Source organism: Rattus norvegicus, chromosome X (assembly GCF_021556685.1).
Source record: "Rattus norvegicus strain SHRSP/BbbUtx chromosome X, alternate assembly SHRSP_T2T, whole genome shotgun sequence".
In the NCBI taxonomy this organism is placed as follows: Eukaryota; Metazoa; Chordata; class Mammalia; order Rodentia; family Muridae; genus Rattus; species Rattus norvegicus.
Genome location: NC_141554.1, coordinates 146,729,300 through 146,753,367, shown reverse-complemented (window position 1 = coordinate 146,753,367; position 24,068 = coordinate 146,729,300). Strand labels below are relative to the sequence as shown.

The following is a 24,068-nucleotide window of genomic DNA, read 5'->3' as shown; positions in this document are numbered from 1 at the left end:
ATCTGTCCATTGATGAGAGTGGGGTGTTGAAATCTGCCACTCTTATTGTGGGAGGTGCAATGTGTGCTTTGAGCTTTAGTAAGGTTTCTTTTACGTATGTAGGTGCCCTTGTATTTGGGGCATAGATATTTAGGATTGAGAGTTCATCTTGGTGGATTTTTCCTTTGATGAATATGAAGTGTCCTTCCTTATGTTTTTTGATGACTTTTAGTTGGAAATTGATTTTATTTGATATTAGAATGGCTACTCCAGCTTGCTTCTTCTGACCATTTGCTTGGAAATTTGTTTTCCAGCCTTTCACTTTGAGGTAGTGTCTGTCTTTGTCTCTGAGGTGTGTTTCCTGTAGGCAGCAGAATGCAGGGTCCTCGTTGCGTATCCAGTTTGTTAATCTATGTCTTTTTATTGGTGAGTTGAGGCCATTGATGTTGAGAGATATTAAGGAATAGTGATTATTGCTTCCCGTTATATTCATATTTGGATGTGTGGTTATGTTTGTGTGCTTTTCTTCTTTTTGTTTTCTTGCCAAGATGATTAGTTTCTTGCTTCTTCTAGGGTATAGCTTGCCTCCTTATGTTGCGCTTTACTATTTATTATCCTTTGTAGTGCTGGATTTGTAGAAAGATATTGTGTAAATTTGGTTTTGTCATGGAATATCTTGGTTTCTCCATCTATGTTAATTGAGAGTTTAGCTGGATACAGTAACCTGGGCTGGCATTTGTGTTCTCTTAGGGTCTGTATGATATCAGTCCAGGATCTTCTGGCCTTCATAGTTTCTGGCTAAAAGTCTGGTGTGATTTGATAGGTCTGCCTTTATATGTTACTTGACCTTTTTCCCTTACTGCTTTTAGTATTCTTTCTTTATTTTGTGCGTTTGGTGTTTTGACAATTATGTGATGGGAGGTGTTTCTTTTCTGGTCCAATCTATTTGGAGTTCTGTAGGCTTCTTGTATGTCTATGGGTATCTCTTTTTTTAGGTTAGGGAAGTTTTCTTCTATGATTTTGTTGAAGATATTTACTGGTCCTTTGAGCTGGGAGTCTTCACTCTCTTCTATACCTATTATCCTTAGGTTTGATCTTCTCATTGAGTCCTGGATTTCCTGTATGTTTTAGACCAGTAGCTTTTTCTGCTTTACATTATCTTTGACAGTTGATTCAATGATTTCTATGGAATCTTCTGCTCCTGAGATTCTCTCTTCCATCTCTTGTATTCTGTTGGTGAAGCTTGTATCTACAGCTCCTTGTCTATTCTTTTTGTTTTCTATATACAGGTTTGTTTCCATGTGTTCTTTCTTGATTGCTTCTATTTCCATTTTTAATTCCTTCAACTGTTTGATTGTGTTTTCCTGGAATTCTTTCAGCGATTTTTGTGACTCCTCTCTATGGGCTTCTACATGTTTATTTATGATTTCCTGGAATTCTTTCAGGGATTTTTGCGATTCCTCTCTGTAGGCTTCTACTTGTTCTCTAAGGGAGTTCTTCACGTCTTTCTTGAAGTCCTCCAGCATCATGATCAAATATGATTTTGAAACTAGATCTTGCTTTTCTGGTGTGTTTGGATATTCCATGTTTGTTTTGATGGGAGAATTGGGCTCCGAAGATGCCATGTAGTCTTGGTTTCTGTTTCTTGGGTTCCTGCGGTTGCCTCTCGCCATCAGATTATCTCTAGTGTTACTTTGTTCTGCTATTTCTGACATTGGCTAGACTGTCCTATAAGCCTGTGTGTCAGGAGTGCTGTAGACCTGTTTTCCTCTCTTTCAGTCAGTTATGGGGACAGAGTGTTCTGCTTTCGGACGTGTAGTTTTTCCTCTCTACAGGTCTTCAGCTATTCCTGTGGGCCTGTGTCTTGAGTTCACCAGGCAGGTCACTTGCAGCAGAAAAGTTTGTCTTACCTGTGGTCCTGAGGCTCAAGTTTGCTCGTGGGGTGTTGCCCTCGGGCTCTCTGTGGCGGCAGCAACCAGGAAGATCTGTGCCGCCCCTTCCGGGAGCTTCAGTGCATCAGGGTTCCAGATTTCCTTTGGTGTTTTCCTCTGGTGTCCGAGATGTGTGTGCAGAGAGCAGTCTCTTCTGATTTCCCAGGCTTGTCTGCCTCTCTGAAGGTTTAGCTATCCCTCCTACGGGATTTGGGTGCAGAGAACTGTTTATCCGGTCTGTTTCCTTCAGGTTCCTGCGGTGTCTCAGGCAGGGGTCCTGCCGCTCCTGGGCCCTCCCCCACGGGAGCCCAGAGGCCTTATACAGTTTCCTCTTGGGCCAGGGATGTGGGCAGGGGTGGGCAGTGTTGGTGGTCTCTTCTGCTCTGCAGTGTCAGGAGTGCCCACCTGACCAGGCGGTTGGGTCTCTCTCTCATGGGGTCTGGGAGCAGAGAGCTGCTGCAGGCTGGGATCCGCGGGTGTGGGACTTCCGGTAAACACAGGACGTGCCCGGTCCTAGAGGAATTCTGCCTCCGTGTGTCCCGAGCTCACCACGCAGCTTTCTTGCAGCAGAAAAGTTGGTCTTACCTGTGGTCCGGAGGCTCTAGTTCGCTCACGGGGTGCTGCCCACGGGCTCTCTGCGGCGGCAGCAACCAGAAAGATATGCGCCGCCCCTTCCTGTTGTTCTGTATTTTTAAAGGGAGTTATTTATATTAAAGACCTCTATAATCATCATGAGATGTGATTTTAAATCCAAATCTTGTTTTTAAGATTTGTTGGGATATCCAGTATTTTGTGTAATGGGAGAACTTGGTTCTGGTGCTGCCAAATAGCCTTGGTTTCTGTGGTTTAGATTCTTGTTTTTGCCTCTTGCCATCTGGTTTTGTCTGTTGTTAGTCGTTCTTGCTTTCTCTGACTGAAGCTTGTTCTCCTCTTGACCTGTGAGCCTCTGATCTTATGTGTGTCAGCACTCTTGGGAGACAATCTCTCTCTTAGGTTGGAATTTCAGTATGGAGGACTGTGTTGCACAGATGGAGACCAGAAAATATTCTTAAATATTCTTACGCTATGCTAAACATGGTACTTATATTGAGATGTATATGTTAGTTACCTTGATTATAGTAATCCTTCCAGCATGCGAATCATATCAACACATTCACACTCTATACATTAAATGCACAACATTTAAATTAATTTACTATCTTTATGCCTTATCTTGTTCAATGATTACTAGTTCATGGTAGTAGGTAATGTAACACATGGATGTCTCATTTAAAGCTGGGCATTCTATAATCTCTTATTTGATATACCCTGACCTGTTGTGGTTATCTGCAGTAATTGCCATTTACTGGAAACAGAAGTTTCTATGATGAGAGTTAAGGGATGCACTTTTCTACTAGTATAATGATAAGTCAATAATAGTTTAATTTGTGCCTGTTTAGCAGAATAGTGGTTGGTTATCTCTTAGAGCCTGTGGCCTATCTAGCCACAGGTTCTTATCCCTGATAATGGTTCCAGGCATGGGTTTCATCATGTGGAGTGAGTCTAAAATAATGAGAAAGTGGTTCTTTATTCTTGTAACATTTATGCCATTTTATGGTTAGGGCAAATTAGATTTGAATGATCATGGTTTTTGTTTTGTTTTGTTTTGTTTTTCTTAAAAGGGGACACAGAGTTGGATAGTTAGATAAGGTAGAATATCCGAGAGGAATTGGGGAAGAGGTGAATATGATAACAATACATTGCATGTAATTCTCAAGGCACTAATAATCTATTTTATTAAAGAAACAGTGTACCATAAAATACATTACAAAAATAATACAGAGGGGCTTACACAATATTATAGAGTACAATGCTAGAAGATCTAAAATAGAATCTATGTCTACCTTGGATAAAGAATTCTTATTTCTTTATTCAAAATAAAACTAAGAATCAAGTGTTATTTCCATTGTTTGATGTTTCCATGCTTGCTATTGTAAATCTGGTCAAAATCCATTGATACGGAGGTCAGAGACCCTAGAATGGAAACTTAAGGTGCTGTTTAGCTAGCTGGTCATGTTGTCAAACTTTTAAATATTTATGTTCATGCCTACAGATTTATGATGCTCTCATCTTGATAAGAAAATCTTCTAATTGTAGCAGGTATGGGTTAATGCAGAGTCATAGTATAATTATTCAAAATTCTGAGAAAATTCTGAGACTCTGCCTAGATGAGACATTCATTACAACGTTCTCTGGACCCCAAGGCTCAGGTAACATTGTGGAAGATATCACAGAAAGAATGGGGAAGGATGCTATGAAATACCCTGTACTGGACATGACTTAGCTATTGCAAATATAAACTCAAAGCATCTGTGTTTGCCTGCACCAGACCTATATTGGTAAGTTTTTAAGCAGAACAGACACATTCAATTTAGCCAGTATCCTGCTCCTTTCTTTTACCTTATTTTGCAGTACTTTTGACTGAACCCAAGACCTCACATAGCTTGACAATTGTCCCAATATTGATCTACATCTATAGCCCAGAACATTCTATTGTACACAATTATTTCATTTATGCCTTATATTTGAAACTTGTATGTATTTCAGATTTTACTGTTGTAATAAGCAATCAAAATATAGAATAAAACTTTTAATGTTTGAGGGTACAATCTGTATTTCTGAGTATCTTTCATACTGTAAGTGGTATAAGAGCTTGCTTGATAGAATATTTTCCTTGAAGTGCTATAGTTCAGAAAATAATAAGCATATTAATTCCATGGTTTGAATTGTGGACAAGAATGAAGAGAAGATAAAGCAACACCATCTTTTCTTCCTCTGAAGCAATCACAATTGACTTGGACTTAACTGGGGGTTTTCAATACCAACTGCTTTGGAATCCATAGCTCTGATTCTAAGCATGATTAAGGGTCACAGGTGACTGTGAATTTGACAATACAATCATATAACATATGGAAAAGAAGATTGCAAAGCTAGTTACCACAAATCTTGAGCTTGATGAAATCAATGTGAGTAGGGGAAGCAGAGCAGACGTACAGTGCCAGTGAAGTGCTGGCGTGCTAACAGCTATGATCAGATACACACAATGAGGTTTGAAGTAAAGTATGCTTTTCAGCTGGCAGAGGAGCGCCTGATGTCTCGAATACCCCAGAGAGCAAAGTTCAGGCAACATGAATGAGATGAAGCCTGCCTCTGGGGAGCCCCAGTTTCTGTTATCCTGCCTCATATATATAAGCTTTGCATACCTAAAGTTGGGAATAATTGGAGACTACAGCTACCACACTTGTGTATGTATTGCCACTTGGTCAAAGCATGTTGCCTGAGACTACTGGTTAGAGGTAATGCCCATATGTCTAGTAAAATTATGCTGGTATACCATGGAGACATTTCGGGCTAAGTTCCATACCTTTGTAAGAAAAAAATAACCAAACAAGCTACATTATTTTGTGGCAAACCACTACACAGAAAAATACTGCACAGCAGTACTATATATGGGCAAAATAGCAAGTTATGTACTCTAATTTCAAAATACATTGTTGTAAAATATACTAACCACCAACTGAGCTGTTAGGAAAATAATGCCAGTAGACTGCTCAATACAGAGCTGCCACAAAACTTGTGTGGAATATAATGAAGCAAATCTCATAACAAGGGTTGTGCCCATAAATGGATCTAAGTTAGGATTCTGAATATCCATAGCTAAGGTCACTTGAGCAATCTGGGAACTCTAACCATAGTGTACCACATAAACCACATAAAATATTTTGGGGTGCTTCATTTATTTGAAATTAATGTCCGTAGTTTTGTCAAGATTGGACCTTCAACATTTTTGACTCTGTCACAGGGGACTGATGTCATTTATAAATGAGGATCAAGTCTTTATAAAAATTAGTTGGGCTTTTAATTCTTTGAAATTTTAATCCATGTGCACAACACATCTTAATCATATCTGTCCCATTTCTCCCTACCACTCTCCTAGGTCTCCCACCACATCTCCCACCCACCTTTATGTCTTCTTTGTTGTAATAACTCACTGAATCTCATTTGTGCTCTGCTGCCTGTATGTGTATGGGCATGGATTAATCTACTGAGGGAACTCAGAGAGAACAGACTCAGAAAAGTGACAGATTCCAATATTAGGTGTAATAGGAAGGATTCTATCTCTATTTCAGCAGCTGTCTCATCTCTTGGGATCCCAACTCTAAGTAAAGCCATCTTAGAAAGGCATGAGCACAAAAGCTGTGCCACATCCCTAGTCAGCCACTGATGGCACACAGCTGGGATACTACCTTGATGCTCTACTCCCTGAAGATTATATGCTGCCCCAGTGATGATGACAGAAATGCAATTTGCACCAGAAATAGATTGTAGGGAAAATGGAAATATAAGCTTCACAAAGACAGCTTCTGTTTGTGGCACTCACTGTTATATTCTTTTAATATAGAATACATGCCTGGCACATAGTGCTTGCAAGAGACTTCCAAATGCCCAACAAATACTTTCTAATCAAGATTCTGAACACTACTTAATTATGACTTCTGGGTAGGATGGCATATTAGAAGTCTCACAACAGAAACTCTGAAGTTCTTATCCTACAAGAGACCAAGTTTATAAAGGGAATTACTAAAACAGGAGAGATTTCTGCGGGAAAGTAAGTGGGAGAGTTGAGATTCAGAGCTGAGCTGAGAATCCTGAACCCTAGCCGCAAGGCTGTAGAATCTGTATAACATAGTGTAATTTAGCTGTCACAGGGAGTGCAGTAGGAACTTCAAGGAGGTGCTGTTACTACAGAAGTTAGGATTCCCTTTTAGGGGGTTTCTTAATCTTGCTAATAAAATAAATTGGAAATTAACTCATTAGGAAGCCCAAGGATAATTGTGTCAGAGTTTTCTAACTCTGATAAGGCCAGTAAGGTGTAAACATCTGCAGATGCCAGAAAGAAGGTAAGGAAAAAGAAGAGACACAGCCACAGCATTCGTAAGCAACCTCATGGTAGACATGCAGAAAGGGAGAAGTAGCATCAGAGAGAGTGAGTGAGATAACATAAAATGTCTGGAAAAGTAACTACATTGATTAATTAAATAAAAGAGTGCAGCTAGAAAGTAAGTACCGCCATACTTAATTTCAAATAGTACAGAGCCATAGTAATAAAAATAGCATGGCATTGGCACAAAAACCAGACACATAGATTAATCTAACAGAATAGAGAACATAGATGCAGTGCCGTACAACTATAGACTCCAAATTTTTGACAAAGATGCCAAAAATTACCCCTTTTAGAGAATACAGCATCCTCAACAAATAGATATCTGACAGCTACATGCAGAAAAAATGAAGATTTAGTCTACACAAACACCAGTTTTAAATGGCTCAAGGGCAAAAACACAAAACCTGAAGCTTAAAAACTACTAGGGGAAAATAGGGAAATATTTCTAGGCAAAGGTAAGAACTTTATAAACAAGCTTTGGATATCTTACAAAATAAGGCCAATAATTGGCAAGTGGGATCTCATCAAACCAAAAAGCTTTGTACATCAAAGGAAACAGTCATTTGAATGAATATGCAGCATACAGAATGGGAGAACTATCTTTTATAGCGATATCTGACAGAATTGGAATTTAGAACAAACAAAACTCAAGAAATTAAATATCAAGAAAACATTAACTGAATTAAAAATGGGCTATTGTTGGGGCTGTCACAATGGCTCAGTGTATACGAGCACTTGTTGGTTTAACACAGTACCCAGGTTCAGCTCTGAGCATCAACATAGTCGCTTATAGCCATCTATAACTTTAGTTCCTGAGGATCTGTTCCCACTTTTCTGACCTCCATGGCCACCAGGCATGAACCTTGTACATATACATACACATACACAAACACATACACATACATATGCATTGACAGGCAAAAGACTTATGCACGTTTTTCAGAGTTAAAACTGGAATATGGATCTGAACTGAGATCTGTTGAAATATGTAAAATTTGTTAATAAACAACTTTAAAAGTAGTCAACATTATTAGCTATCATGAAATGCAGACAAAACTACTTTGACATTCAGTCTCACAGCAGGCAGAATGGCTATAATCACAAAACGAGATGACATATGCTAGCCAGGATATGGAGAAATGGAGAATTCATCCATTGTTAGTAAGAGAGTAAAATGCTGCGACTCCTATGCCAGTCATCATTATAGTTTTCTAAAATCTTTTTCTTTTATTGGATTATTTTCATATACATTTCAAATGTTATTTCCTATCCCATTTTCCTGGAAATAATCCCCCATCACATCACCCTTCCCTACTTTTATAAGGCTGTTCCACTGCCCAGCCACTCCCTTCCACCTAGCCCCAACATTCCCCAACACTGGGGGTCCAACTTTGGCAGGACCAAGGACTTATTCTCGCATTGGTGTCCAACAATGCCATGCTCTGCTACATAAGAAGTGGGAGTCATGAGTCAGTCCATGTATTGACTTTGGGTAGTGGTTTAGTCCCTAGGGCTCTGGTTGAATGTCATTGTTGTTTTTATGGGGTTGCAAGCTCCTTCAGCTCTTTCAATCCTTTCTCTAATTCCTCTAACAGGGATCTCGTTCTAAGATCAATGGTTTGTAGCTAACATTGGACTCTGTATTTGATGTGCTCTGGCTGTCTATCTCAGGAGACATATATATCCCATTCCTGTCACCCTGCCCTTCATTTTTTAAAATTTTTTATTAGATATATATCTTTACTTACATTTCAAATGTTATTCTCCTTCCCAATTTCCTGTCCATAAGTCCCCATCCCGTCCCCTCCCCCTCTCCCATACAGGTATTCCCCCTATACATCCCCCTTACTGCACCCCCATATTCCCCTGCACTGGGGGTCCAACCTTGGCAAGATCGAGGTTTTCCCCTACCACTGGTGCCCCAACAAGGCTATTCTCTGCTACATATGCAGTTGTAGCCCTGGGTCAGTCCACGCATAGTCTTTCAGTAGTGATTTAGTCCCTGGAACCTTTGGTTGGTTGGCTTTATTGTTTTTATGGGGTTGCAAGCTCCTTCAATTCTTTCAGTACTTCCTCTAATTCCCCACAAGGGAGTTATGCTCTCAATACGGTGGTTTGCTGCAAGCATTGACCTCTGTATTGGATATATTCTAGATGTGTCTCTTAGGAGAAATCTATATCCGGTCCCTATCAGCATGCATTTTTTAGTTTCATCAATCTTACCTAGATTTGGTGGGTGTATATGTATATATGGGCCACATGAGGGGCAGGCTCTGAATGGCCATTCCTTGAGTCGCTGCTCTAAACTTTGCTTCCATATCCCCTTCTATGGATATTTTTCCATCAAAACAATCATCCACCATGATCAAGTAGGCTTCATCCCAGGCATGTAGAGATGGTATAATATACGAAAAACCATCAACATGATCCATTATATAAACAAACTGAAAGAACAAAACCACATGATCATTTCATTAGACGCTCAGAAAGCATTTGACAAAATTCAACACCCCTTCATGATAAAAGTCCTGGAAAGAATAGGAATTCAAGGCCCATACCTAAACATAGTAAAAGTCAAATATAGCAAACCAGTTGCTAACATTAAACTAAATGGAGAGAAACTTGAAGCAATCCCACTAAAATCAGGGACTAAACAAGGCTGCCCACTCTCTCCCTACTTATTCAATATAGTTCTTGAAGTTCTAGCCAGAGCAATCAGAAAACAAAAGGAAATCAAGGGGATACAGATTGGAAAAGAAGAAGTCAAAATATCACTATTTGCAGATGATCTGATAGTATATTTAAGTGATCCCAAAAGTTCCACCAGAGAACTACTAAAGCTGATAAACAACTTCAGCAAAGTGGCTGGGTATAAAATTAACTCAAATAAATCAGTAGCCTTCCTCTACACAAAAGAGAAACAAGCCGAGAAAGAAATTAGGGAAACGACACCCTTCATAATAGACCCAAATAATATAAAATACCTCGCTGTGACTTTAACAAAGCAAGTGAAAGATCTGTATGATAAGAACTTCAAGACTCTGAAGAAAGAAGTTGAAGAAGACCTCAGAAGATGGAAAGATCTCCCATGCTCATGGATTGGCAGGATTAACATAGTAAAAATGGCCATTTTACCAAAAGCAATCTACAGATTCAATGCAATCCCCATCAAAATACCAATCCAATTTTTCAGAGAGTTAGACAGAACAATTTCCAAATTCATCTGGAATAACAAAATACCCAGGATAGATAAACCTATCCTCAACAATAAAAGGACTTCTTGGGGAATCACTATCCCTGAACTCAAGCAGTATTACAGAGCAATAGTGATAAAAACTGCATGGTATTGGTACAGAGACAGACAGATAGACCAATGGAATAGAATTGAAAGCCCAGAAATGAACCCACACACCTATGGACACTTGATTTTTGACAAAGGAGCCAAAATCATGCAATAGAATAAAAAGATGGCATTTTCAGCAAATGGTGCTGGTTCAACTGGAGGTCAACATGTAGAAGAATGCAGATCGATCTGTGCTTATCACCCTGTACAAAGCTTAAGTCCAAGTGGATCAAGGACCTCTACATCAAACCAGATACACTCAACCTAATAGAAGAAAAGGTGGGGAAGCATATCGAACACATGGGCACTGGAAAAAATTTCCTGAACAAAAAATGGCTTATGCTCTAAGATCAGGAATCGACAAATGGGATCTCATAAAAGTACAAAGCTTCTGTAAGGCAAAAGACACTGTTGTTAGGAGAAAACGACAACCAACAGATTGGGAAAAGATCTTTACCAATCCTACAACAGATAGAGGCCTTATATCCAAAATATACAAATAACTCAAGAACTTAGACCGCAGGGAGACAAACGACCCTATTAAAAAATGGGGTTCAGAGCTAAACAAAGAATTCACAGCTGAGGAATGCCGAATGGCTGAGAAACACCTAAAGAAATGTTCTACATCTTTAGTCATAAGGGAAATGCAAATCAAAACAACCCTGAGATTTCACCTCACACCAGTGAGAATGGCTAAGAACAAAAAACTCAGGTGACAGCAAATGCTGGCAAGGATGTGGAGAAAGAGGAACACTCCTCCATTGTTGGTGGGATTGCAGACTGGTACAACCATTCTGGAAATCAGTCTGGAGGTTCCTCAGAAAATTGGACATTGAACTAACTGAGGAACTAGCTATACCTCTTTCGGCATATACCCAAAAGATGCTCCAACATATATCAAAGACACGTGCTCCACTATGTTCATAACAGCCTTATTTATAATAGCCAGAAGCTGGAAAGAACCCAAATGCCCTTCAACAGAGGAATGGATACAGAAAATGTGGTACATCTACACAATTTAATATTCCTCAGCTATCATAAACAATGACTTTATGAAATTAATAGGCAAATGGATGGAACTGGAAAATATCATCTTGAGTGAGGTAACCCAATCACAGAAAAACACACATGGTATGCACTCATGATAAGTGGCTATTAGCCCAAATGCTTGAATTACCCCAGATGCACAGAACACGTGAAACTCAAGAAGGATGACCAAAATGTGAATGCTTCACTCCTTCATTAAAAGGGGAACAAGAATACCCTTGGCAGGGAATAGGGAGGCAAAGTTTAGAACAGAGGCAGAAGGAACACCCATTCAGAGCCTGCCCCACATGTGGCCCATACATATACAGCCACCAAACTAGATAAGAGGGAAGAAGCAAAGAAGTGCAGCCTGACAGGAGCCGGATGTAGATCTCTCCTGAGAGACACAGCCAGAATACAGCAAATACAGAGGCAAATGCCAGCAGCAAACCACTGAACTGAGAACGGGACCCCGGTTGAAGGAATCAGAGAAAGGACTGAAAGAGCTTGAAGGGGCTCGAGACCCCCTATGAACAACAATACCAATCAACCAGAGCTTCCAGGGACTAAGCCACTACCCAAAGACTATACATGGACTGACCCTGGGCTCCAACCTCATAGGTAGCAATGAATAGCCTAGTAAGAGCACTAGTGGAAGGGGAAGCCCTTGGTCCTGCCAAGACTGAACACCCAGTGAACGTGATTGTGGGGGAAGGGTGTTAATGGGGGGAGTATGGGAAGGGGAACATCCATATAGAAGAGGAGGGGGATGAGTTAGGGGTAAGTTGGCCTGGAAACCGGGAAGGGGAATAACAATCGAAATGTAAATAAGACATACTCCTGCTAATAAAGATAAAAAAAAAGACAAAAGGAAGGAGTGGGAGCATCAGCATTTTGATCATCCTTTTTCTTCAGTTTCCTGTGGTCTGTGGATTGTATCTCAGGTATTTCGAGCTTTTTGGCCAATATCCACTTATCAGTGAGTACAAACCAAGTGTGTTTTTCTGTGATTGAGTTACCTCACTCAGAATGATATTTTCTACTTCTTTCCATTTGCCTATGAATTTCATCAAGTCATTGTTTTTCATAGCTGATTAGTAGCCCGTTGTGTAGATGTAACACATTTTTTGAATCCATTCTTCTGTTGAAGGGCATCTGGGTTCTTTCCAGCTTCTGGCTATTATAAATAAGGCTGCTACAAACATAGTGGAGCAAGTGTCTTTGTTGTGTGTTGGAGCATCTTTTGGGTATATGCCCAAGAGAGGTATAGCTGGGTTCTCAGGTAGTGGAATGTCCAATTTTCTGAGGAACCTCCAGACTGATTTCCAGAATGGTTGTACCAGTCTACAACCCCACCAACAATGGAAGAGTGTTCCTCTTTCTCCACATCTTCGCCAGCATTTGCTGTCACCTGATTTTTTTATCTTAGCCATTCTCACTGGTGTAAGTTGGAATCTCAGGGTTGTTTTGATTTGCATTTCCCTGATGACTAAGGATGTTGAATATTTTTTAGGTGTTTTTTGGCCGTTCGATATTCCTTAGCTGAGAATGTTTTGTTTAGGTCTGTACCCCATTTTTTCTTTCTTTAAAAAAATTTTTTTCCATCTTTATTAAATTGGGTATTCCTTATTTACATTTCAAATGTTATTCCTGTTCCTGGTTTTCAGGCCAATGTCCCCCTAAAACATCCCCATCCCCTTCTATATGAGTGTTCGCCACACACCCTCCCCACATTACCACCCACCCACCAACAATCCTGCTCACTGGGGGTTTAACCTTGACAGGACCAAGGGCTTCCCCTTCCACTGGTGCCCCTACTAGGCTATCCATTGATACCTATGACTTTGGAGCCCAGCATCAGTTCATGTATTGTCTTTGGTTAGTGACTTAGTCCCTGGAAGCTCTGGTTGGTTGGCATTGTTGTTCATATGGGGTGTCAAGCACCTTCAGCACTTTCAGTCCTTTCTCTGATTCCTTCAACCGGGGTCCCGTTCTCAGTTCAGTGCTTTGAAACTGGCACTTGCCTATGTATTTGCCATATTCTGGCTGAGTCTCTCAAGAGAGATCTACATCCGGTTCCTGTCAGCCTGCACTTTGCTTCGTCCATCTTATCAAGTTTGGTGGCTGTATACGTATGGGCCACGTGTGGGGCAACCCCTGAATGGCCGTTCCTTCAATCTCTGTTCTAATCTTTGCCTCCCTATCCACTTGTAAGGGTATTCTTGTTCCCCTTTTTAAAGAAGGAGTGAAGCGTCCACATTTTATGGTCATCCTTCTTGAGTTTCGTGTGAAAGACCCCCGAAGGGAGCCCCCCACTCAAGTCTCGGGAAAGACACGCACCCAGTAGGACACAGAAACCGACCTGCTGTAATCACACGAGGAAGATTTATTGTAAGTGAGATGAAACGAGAGCTCAGGCCAGCATGCTGGGGTCGAGACTCATACGCCACACAGGGAGTAGAGGAGTTCGACCCCGACCTGAATTTTCACAGAGCTTATAAAGGAAAAAACCACAAACCAGGGGGATCAAGAGGGAGGGAGGAGGGGAATTCCAAAACCATAAACTGCCCATACATTTAGGTCATATGCTAGTCATGTGTAACACTAGGCAACACACCCAGGACTTTGTGACATTGTGATTAGGGGTAGTGACATTTTACAGGGCCATTGGACCATTGTGGCCAGAGGCTTTGGGTCATTGTGGCTGTTCCAGGAAACTTTTCATGCAAGAATGTTCCGGGAACCATTGTACAGCAAGGGAGGGGTGAAAAGTTCATGTTCTCACAGACCCTACTTCTTCTTTTTGGGTAGCTAGGCGGCTTATTATTAATTTTTAATCCTTCATTCCCCACTTCTTTTTTTTGTTAATAGTTCTAATCCTAGAACTTCATGGAGAACTCAGCTTCATCTAGCATAACAGCTTGGTATTGTAGTCTTAACATGAGGATTCTAACCTGGACACTATCCAAGCCTATCCACCAAGGTCATGACTAGCTTTTAGAACTTCTAAGCTTATACGGACTGTGATCCCTGAGGCACAGTCCCAAGAAGTGTTAAGAGTACTAACATATGCAATGTTACATCATTTGTAATGGAAATCAAGCCTATCCCACACCTATCTTGATAGAACCCAGGACAAACATGACTGAGTTTCCCTCTAGGTCCCAGCTCTCAGCCCCAACAGCTAGTACACGGCTGGTGAGGGCTGAGAATTGACAGCTGTCAGGGTGGTCAGCAGCACCAGGTACGGTCCTTTCCAGCGAGGCTCGAGTGTCTGGACTCAGTGTAGCTGCAACCTGGAACTGATGGGATGTCTCAGGGGTCTCCGGGGCATAGGCTGCTGTCAGCTGTGAGCAGATTTCTTTCTGTATCACCTGTAGGTCTTTTAGCCTGGCACACAAATCATTATTACTATGGCACTATGACATGTTGGTTCAGTAACATCATCTAATACAGTCAGGGGGGCTGAGGCCCCATATAAGATCTCAAAGGGGGTAAGGCTGAATCTGGAAGGGGTATTTCTTGCTCTGAAGAGAGCAAGAGGGAAGGAGTGTCACCCAGTCTGTGCCAGTCTCCATGGTTAATTTGGTCAGGGTCTCTTTTAGAGTTCTATTTATTTACCCTACCTGTCCTGAACTTTGAGGTCTGTAAATACAATGTAATTTCCAATCGACCTCTAAATACTTGGCCACACCCTGGCTTACCTTGGCAACGAAAGTAGGGCCGTTGTCTGACCAGATTACCTTGGGCATTCCAGACCTGGGGAAGATTTCTTCCAGTATCTTCTTGATGATTGCAGAGGCCGTCTCTCGTTTGGTGAGGAAAGCTTCTATCTATTCCTGAAAAAGTATCTACAAGCACTAGGAGATACTTGTGATTATATTTTTCTGGTTTTATCTCAGTGAAGTTCACTTCGACTTTTCACCAAACTCTCTAGGTCTCTTTGCCCTGTTTGCTTGCTAAGCATTCACTTATTGACATACCTTATACTTTCTACTGCCTCTCTGGCTAAAATCTTAAAGTCTATTACATACACTTAACTACTTGGACAAACTTTTTATCTCCTAAATGAGTCCATTTCTGTATTTGGCAAAGTGAGTCTTTTCTTTGTTCTCTGGGGGAGTATAGCTTTCCCCTCAAGTGTGCCATTGTCCTTTATCTTTTAAGCAATTTGGGCCTTTTCTAAGTGAGGCCATCCCTTAGTCCAATCCTAGTTCTCAGTGGCTGTCTCTTGCAGGCCTGCAACCAGGATAGGCTCCTGCATAGCCATTTTTCGAGCCACTTGATCTGCTTCGTTATTGCCCCATGTCACTGAATCTCTTCTCTCCTGATATCCTGAGCAATGAATAGTACTCACAGTTGTTGGCTTCATCAGGACATCCAAGAGATGGCAAAGGCATCTGCGGCACTGATGTACTGGGGGGTTGAGGTTCAGCCATCCTAGATGACATTGTGTTGTCCACCATGGCAGCACCCACTTATCTCTGACCTTCATGAAGAGAACTGTTCCCGTCTGTGGACAAGGTAGCCTCGGCTTTCAGCAGGGGTCAATCAGCCAGTCGCAGAGGTCTTTCCTCCACCCATGGGCTTCTGCCAGTGCTTGACACTCGTGCTGTGGTGGCTCCAGGTCGGATTGGGCAGCAAGGTGACCAGATTGCCCCCAACAGGTGGAGAATCTAGTCCATGGCAGCTGACCAGTGGTCCCATCTTTTGGGACACTCTATTCAAAGGCAAACATCAGCCAGTCTATCACAGTTTAAGTCCTGGATTGGGTGATAATTGTTAGTGCCCGGCTGGCAGGAGTGATGTGTTCCAGGCAGATCAGGACTAAGTCACACATCTCCCAGCATCAGGTACTGCTGCACTGAGACAGGTTTAAGCTCCACATACACAGTCTGTAGATATGCATACACATGGCCTCACTCAGTCATTTTAGCCCACGCAAGCCATTTTGGAGAGCAATTTTCTCATGAGCAAGGGATAGGAGCAGTCAGAGATGACCATGAACTAGTGGGTGGGTTACCCGGCCCACGCCAAGGTCCACTGTTCTTCGGGCAGTCCATAAGTATTGTTCGTTGCCAGTAGCCCCTTGCACTCAAGGTCTTTGGATATTGGCCCACTGGGGGGCATAGGAGCACAGAGCATTGGGTCCCTGTATCCACACTTCCCTTCTATTTCTGTACATAGCCAGCACTCTAGGACCAAGAGGCTCTCCAGTGTCCCCTCTTGTTCTTTCTGGGGCAGTCCCTGACCCAATGTCCTTTTTCTTCTTATTAGGCACACTGATCTTTAGCCAGGAATTCTCTTCTGTTGCCAGGTACTATCTTCCTAAGTTCCCTAACTACTGTGGCCAGTATATGTTCCTCTCTTGTCTTTTATCTCTCTTTAGCTCTCTAATTTCCTCTTCTTTTTGTCTCTTTTCTTCCCTAGCTTCCTGCTCTTTACCTCTTTCTTCCTGTCTTTCTTTCTTTCTTTCTTTCTTTCTTTCTTTCTTTCTTTTTTTTTCAGTCTCTCTGCATCTTCTTCTACAGCTATTAGGTGCTGTCCACTTTTCTGCACAGACCCTGAACCATGCATCAACTTATTTTCTCTGCAACTTACAATAACTCTCTCAGTGACTTAGCTTTACCCTTCAAGTTTCTGTAACTTTCTCTTCATATCCTTTCCTTTATCTTAGCCAGATTGGTGGGGCATTTTCCAGCCCCTAGGAGACCCACCCTTGGAGCCTGGGGGCAGACCTGGAGCACTCCCTACCTTCAGGGGTATGAAGAGAGCAGGCAGAAGTGAGGGCCTTCTATGCGTGTTGGAACCCTTTTTTTTTTTTCTGGCCTCTAGTAGGATTCCGTCTTTCCTCGGTGGTAAAGAAGACCTGTAACAGTTACTAACAAGCATATCAAATGGGGTGGTGAGAAAACAAGAGAATCTTGAGAATAGAGTCTACCGAAGAGGGCAAACAGCATTTAGTCACACAGCTAAACCAGGAGGCCTTTCTTGGAACAAAAAGGCCTTTGTCAGTGTCAGCTCCATGGCTTTGCCTCTCAAGAGAACCAGCCTCCAAATGACACTAGGCTTCTAGTAACAACTAATAACAACAGGATGGAGAGATGGTTAGAACCTGGGTGCTAGATGCCAGGGGGCTGATAAAAGAATTGTAACCAGTTCACCTGGGGCTATCAGGACCTCAGTAGTAGCCCTTTACCAAACTGTCTCACTGGGTTTAAAGGGGCCAAGGAAAAGAAAACATTAATCCTGACCTTGGCCACCTCCAAGTAATTTAGTGCTGGAGACTGACTCCTCCCTTGGAATAAAGACAGCAGATAAGGCAGGCTTCCTTAAAGAACTTCTCTAAATGAGTGCTCTCCTACTGTGAGCAAAGGTCAGAAATTCCTTTCCTATTCTTGTTTTCCTTATAGCCCCACCTAGCTCTCAGCCTTTTTAGATTATTCTTCTGTAGCATTTCTAACACAGCCTGTCCCTTTTTTATAGCCTATTAACAGCATTTCTGATCTTTTAGGCAGCTACGCACTAAGTGTCATACCGGCTGAAACTCCACCTTTAAGATTCCTTGCTCCCAAGCAAAATTTACTCACTTCTCTAGCTTATCTCAGCTGGCTGCGAGCACAAGCACAGATAAAACACTGTTTTAAAAACTAACTTTGGCTATCAACCAACACACCGCCACTAGAGCAGGGTCCATAAGATTAAGTTCCTTACTCACTGAGCACTAAGGGGACCAAGTAAAACTCTTCAACGAACAAAGCAAACAGTTTCATGATTTCAAACACAGTCGTCGGTCCAAGATTTTAAACACGGTCGTCAGTCCAAATTCAAACACGAAACAAAAGTCAAAAAGACACTGGACAATACCACAGAAAACAATCCAGACAAACAAGACCAAGACAAGGCATCCTATAACCAATTTCCACAGATACCTGGTACCTTCAGTACCTGGCCCAAACTGCAGCTTAACCTTAGCTGCTTCTGGGATACCAAACACAGAAACAGAATACAGACAATAGACACTAACACATCTAAGCACACTTGTCCGTGCCTATACTCAAATAGGCAGCCGAACTCGACCTCCGAAGTCAAGTCACAGTCAGATCTTTTTGACTGTCCGTTGCCGGGTCCTCCCGACAAAATTCGGCTCCTGGAACGTCTCTCACGCGTCCCAGAGCCAGGACCCGACAAAGGCTGGCTCGTGGAACGTCTCTCACGCGTCCCAGAGCCTGCGCGATTGGGGCGTCCCCCGGTGCGCTTTCTAAAAAGGAAAAAAAGAAAGAAAAAGACTATTCGGAGTAGGAATCCTTCATCTACTCACAGGCGCCATTTCGGGGTGGGGAACCTTCTTCCACCCGTGCACAGGGCAGGAATCCTTCTTCTGCCCAGACAGTGCACTAAGACCTTAAACCGGTACCGAAAAACACAGACTACAGGACTTAATTCACACACACTCACACACACGAGCACAAACAAAAGAGAAAAAAGAAAACAAAACCGACGTCGACTTCGTGTCGACCAGAGGCACTGAAACTGATCGGCAGGTCGCAGACCTTGCCTAACAAACCGGTCGTCAAGGAGTAAAGTCTCCTCTGGACCTATCAGATGGGGTTCACCAGGCGTCCCTGGTCCCCCCTTGTGTCCTCCTGGGACGTCTCCCAGGGCAAACGGACGGTGGGTACCTGGACACGTCTATCCCTATCCACCCCGCTCTCCTTCCTGGAGCGCGGTCTCACTGAGCGTCCGCAAAACCGAAACAGCGATCGCACCAGATTCCCAGACAGAACATAGACACAGACCCAGACACAGCGCTGAGATAAAACAGAGAATCTTACCTCCAAGTGGGTCTAGGACCCCTGGGTTGTCGCGCAGATCCCGGACGAGCCCCCAAATGAAAGACCCCCGAAGGGAGCCCCCCACTCAAGTCTCGGGAAAGACGCGCACCCAGTAGGACACAGACACCGACCTGCTGTAATCACACGAGGAAGATTTATTGTAAGCGAGATGAAACGAGAGCTCAGGCCAGCATGCTGGGGTCGAGACTCATACGCCACACAGGGAGTAGAGGAGTTCGACCCCGACCTGAATTTTCACAGAGCTTATAAAGGAAAAAACCACAAACCAGGGGGATCAAGAGGGAGGGAGGAGGGGAATTCCAAAACCATAAACTGCCCATACATTTAGGTCATATGCTAGTCATGTGTAACACTAGGCAACACACCCAGGACTTTGTGACATTGTGATTAGGGGTAGTGACATTTTACAGGGCCATTGGACCATTGTGGCCGGAGGCTATGGGTCATTGTGGCTGTTCCAGGAAACTTTTCATGCAAGAATGTTCCGGGAACCATTGTACAGCAAGGGAGGGGTGAAAAGTTCATGTTCTCACAGACCCTACTTCTTCTTTTTGGGTAGCTAGGCGGCTTATTATTAATTTTTAATCCTTCACGTGTAGTCTGATCATCTTGGGTAATTCAAGCATTTGGGCTAATATCCACTTATAAGTGAGTGCAACAATGTGGGTGTTTCTGTAATTGGGTTACCTCACTCAGGTTGCCCCCGCCAGTGGGGACTCAGTTATTCATGGGGGTCGACGGGGACCCATACCTGTGGGAGAACAGGTGAGAAAGAGGAGTGAGACCAAGCAGTGTCCTTGTCAAGGTCTGTTTATTGAGAGGAATGTACAGCATTTAAAACTCTGAGACAGGAATTGAAGCAGGAACTGAAGCTTAGGGCAGGGGGAGTACTGGGAAGTGCCCAAGGACATAAGGTGAATCATTAAACAGCAAGATGTTCTCCTTAGACAATGAGGCAACAGTCTTCCGGGAACCTGTCCTCTGTTTGAAAAGGTCAAGCCCTTCTCAGGAATCTGCTCAGGGCAGGGCTTTAGCTTTGCTCAGTCCGGCAGTCTAGTCCGGTCCCAGACACAGGATATTTTCTAGTTCCACCCATTTGCCTATGAATTTCATGTTGTCACTCTTTTTGATAGTTGAGTAGTACTCCATTGTGTAGATGTACCAAATTTTCTGTATCCATTCCTCTGTTGAAGGGCATCTGGGATCTTCCCAGCTTCTGGCTATTATAAATAAGGCTGCTATAAACACAGTGGAGCATGTGTCTTTGTTATATGTTGGAGCATCTTTTGGGATATGCCCAAGAGAAGGATACCTGGGTCCTCAAGTACTGAAATGTCCAATTTTCTGAGAAACCTCAAGACTTATTTCTAGAATGGTTGTACCAGACTGCAATCCCACCAACAATGGAGAATTGTTCCTTTTTCTCCACATCCTCGCCAGCATCTGCTGTGGCCAGAGTTTTTGATCTTAGCCATTCTGATTTGTGTCAGGTGGAATCTTAGGGTTGTTTTGATTTGCATTTCCCTTGTGACTAAAGATGTTGAACATTTCTTTAGGTGCTCTTTGGCCATTCGATATTCCTCAGCTGTGAATTCATTATTTAGCTCTGAACTCCATTTTTAATAGGGTTATTTGTCTCCCTGCAGTCTACCTTCGTTAGTTCTTTGCATATTTTAGATATGAGCCCTCTATCAGTTGTAAGATTGGTAAGGATCTTTTCCCAATCTGTTGGTTGCCATTTTGTCCTAACAGTATCCTTTGCCTTACAGAAGCTTTGTAATTTTATGAGATCCCATTTGTCGATTCTTGATCTTAGAGCATAAGCCATTGGTGTTTTGTTCAGGAAATTTTTCCCAGTGCCCATGATTTTGAGATTCTTCCCCACTTCATCTACTATTAGTTTGAGTGTATCTGGTTTGATATGGAGGTCCTTGATCCACTTGGACTTAAGCTTTCTACAGGGTGGTAAGAATGGAACAATCTGCATTCTTCTGCATGCTGACCTCTAGTTGAACCAGCACCGTTTGCTGAAAATGCTATCTTTTTATTCCATTGCATGATTTTGGCTCCTTTGTCAAAAATCAAGTGACCATAGGTGTGTGGGTTCATTTCCAGGTCTTCAATTCTATTCCAATAGTCTATCTGCCTTTATCTGTACCAATACCCTACAGTTTTTATCACTATTGCTCTGTAATACTGCTTGAGTTCAGGGTTAGTGATTCCCCCTGAAGTCCTTTTATTGTTGAGGATAGTTTTAGCTATCCTGGGTTTGTTGTTATTCCAGATGAATTTGCAAATTGTTCTGTCTAACTCTCTGGAGAATTGGATTGGTATTTTGATGGGGATTGCATTGAATCTGTAGATTGCTTTTGGTAAAATGGCCATTTTTACTACATTGATCCTTCCAATGCATGAGCACGGGAGATCTTTACATCTTCTGATATTTTTCCCAATTTCTTTCTTCAGAGATGTGAAGTTCTTATCCTACAGATCTTTCACATGCTTTGTTAAAGTCACAGCGAGGTATTTTATATTATTTGGGACTATTATGAATGGTGTCGTTTCCCTAAGTTCTTTCTCAGCTTGTTTATCTTTTTGTAGAGGGAGGCTACTGATTTATTTGAGTTGATTTTATACCCAGCCAATTTGCTGAAGGTGTTTTTCAGGTTTAGTAGTTCACTTAAATATACTATCATATAATCTGCCAATAGTGATATTTTGACTTCTTCCTTTCCAATCTGTATCCCTTTGATCTCCTTTGGTTGTCTGGTTGCTCTGGCTAGAACTTCCAGAACTATATTGAATAAGTAGGGAGAGAGTGGGCAGCCTTGTCTAGTCCCTGATTTTAGTGGGATTGCTTCAAGTTTCTCTCCATTTAGTTTAAAGTCAGCTATTGGTTTGCTGTATATGAGTTTTATAAGGTTTAGGTATGGGCCTTGAATTCCTGTTATTTCCAGGACTTTTATCATGAAGGGGTGTTGAATTTTGTCAAATGCTTTCTCAGCATCTAATGATATGATCATGTGGTTTTGTTCTTTCAGTTTGTTTATATAATGGATCACGTTGATGGTTTTCCATGTATTAAACCATCCCTGCATGCCTGGGATGAAGCCTACTTGATCATGATGGATGACGGTTTTGATGTGCCCTTGGATTCAGTTTGCAAGAATTTTATGGAGTATATTTGCATCAAAATTCATAACGGAAATTGGTCTGAAGTTCTCTTTCTTTGTTGGTCTTTGTGTGGTTTAGGTATGAGAGTAATTATGGTTTCATAGAAGGAATTCGGTAGTGCTCCATCTCTTTCAAGTTTGTGGAATAGTTTGGACAGTTTTAGTATGAGGTCTTCTATGAAGGTCTGATAGAATTCTGCACTGAACCCGTCTGGACCTGGGCTCTTTTGGGTTGGGAGACCTTTAATGACTGCTTCTATTTCATTAGGAGTTATGGGGTTGTTTAAATGGTTTATCTGCTCCTCATTTAACTGTGGTACCTGGTATTTGTCTAGGAAATTGTCCATTTCCTGCAGATTTTCAAGTTTTGTTGAATGTAGGCTTTTGTTGTAGGATCTGAAGATTTTTTGAATTTCCTCTGGTTCTGTTATGTCTCCCTTTTCATTTCTGATTTTTTTAATTTTGACACACTCTCTGTGTGCTCTCGTTAGTCTGGCTAAGTGTTTATCTATCTTGTTGACTTTCTCAAAGAACCAACATTTGATTCTGTTGATTCTTTATATAGTCCTTTTTGTTTCTACTTGATTAATTTCAGGTCTGAGTTTGATTATTTCCTGCCTTCTACTCCTCCTGGGTGTATTTGATTCTTTTTGTTCTAGAGCTTTTAGGTGTGCTGTCAAGCTGCTGATACATGTTCTCTCCTGTTTCTTTCTGCAGTTACTCAGAGCTATGAGTTTTACTCTTAGCACAGCTTTCATTGTGTCCCATGAGTTTGGGTATGTTGTACCTTCATTTTCTTTAAATTCTAAGAAGTCTTTAATTTATTTCTTTCTTTCTTTCTTGACCAGGTTATTATTGAGTGGGGTATTGTTCAACTTCCATGTATATGTGAGATTTCTGTCATTATTGTTATTGAAGACCAGCCTTAGTCTATGGTGGTCTGATAGGACACATGGGATTATTTCTACCTTTCTGAATTTGTTGAGGCGTGTTTTGTGACCGACTGTATGTTCAATTTTAGAGAAGGTTCCATGAGGTGCTGAGAAGAAAGTGTATGCTTTTGTTTTAGGATGGAATGTTCTATAAATATCTGTTAAATCTAATTGGTTCATAACTTCTGTTAGTTTCTCTGTCTTTGTTTAATTTCTGTTTCCATGATCTGTCCATTGATGACAGTGGGGTGTTGAAATCTCTTACTATTATTGTGTGAGGTGCAATGTGTGCTTTGATCTTTAGCAAGGGTTCTTTTATGTATATAGGTGCCCTTGTATTTGGAGCATAGATATTTAGGATTGAGATTTGATCTTGGTTGATTTTTCCTTTGATGAATATTAAGTGTCCTTCCTTATCTTTTTTGATGACCTTGTGTTGAAAATCGATTGTATTCGATATTAGAATGGTTACTCCCGCTTGCTTCGTCAGACCATTTGCTTGGAAAGTTGTTTTCCAACCTTTTACTCTGAGGTTGTGTCTGTCTTGGTCTCTAAAGTTTGTTTCCTCTAGGCAGCAAAATGGTGGGTCCTCATTACATATCCAGTTTGTTAATCTGTGTCTTTTTATTGGGAAATTTAGTCCATTGATGTTGAGAAATATTAAGGAATAGTGCTTGTTGCTTCCTGGTATCTTCGTATTTTGAGGTGAGATTATGTTTGTGTGCTTGTCTTCTCTTTGTTTTGTTGCAAGACAATTAGTTTCTTGCTTTTTCTATGGTGTTGCTTGCTTCCTTGTGTTGGGTTTTACCATTTATTATTCTTTGTAAGGCTGGATTTGTAGAAA

The 24,068-nt window shown here is 41.7% G+C and overlaps 1 long non-coding RNA gene across 1 annotated transcript; it reads right to left on the bottom strand.

Annotated features, from left to right (window-relative positions):
- Positions 1-13,774: 13,774 nt before the first annotated feature.
- Positions 13,775-19,706, bottom strand: LOC147998383 (uncharacterized). Its single transcript, XR_015646791.1, has 2 exons — positions 17,018-19,706; positions 13,775-14,653 (listed from the first exon to the last, which is right to left on the bottom strand). It is a non-coding gene; the product is annotated as an uncharacterized LOC147998383 (long non-coding RNA).
- Positions 19,707-24,068: the final 4,362 nt, after the last annotated feature.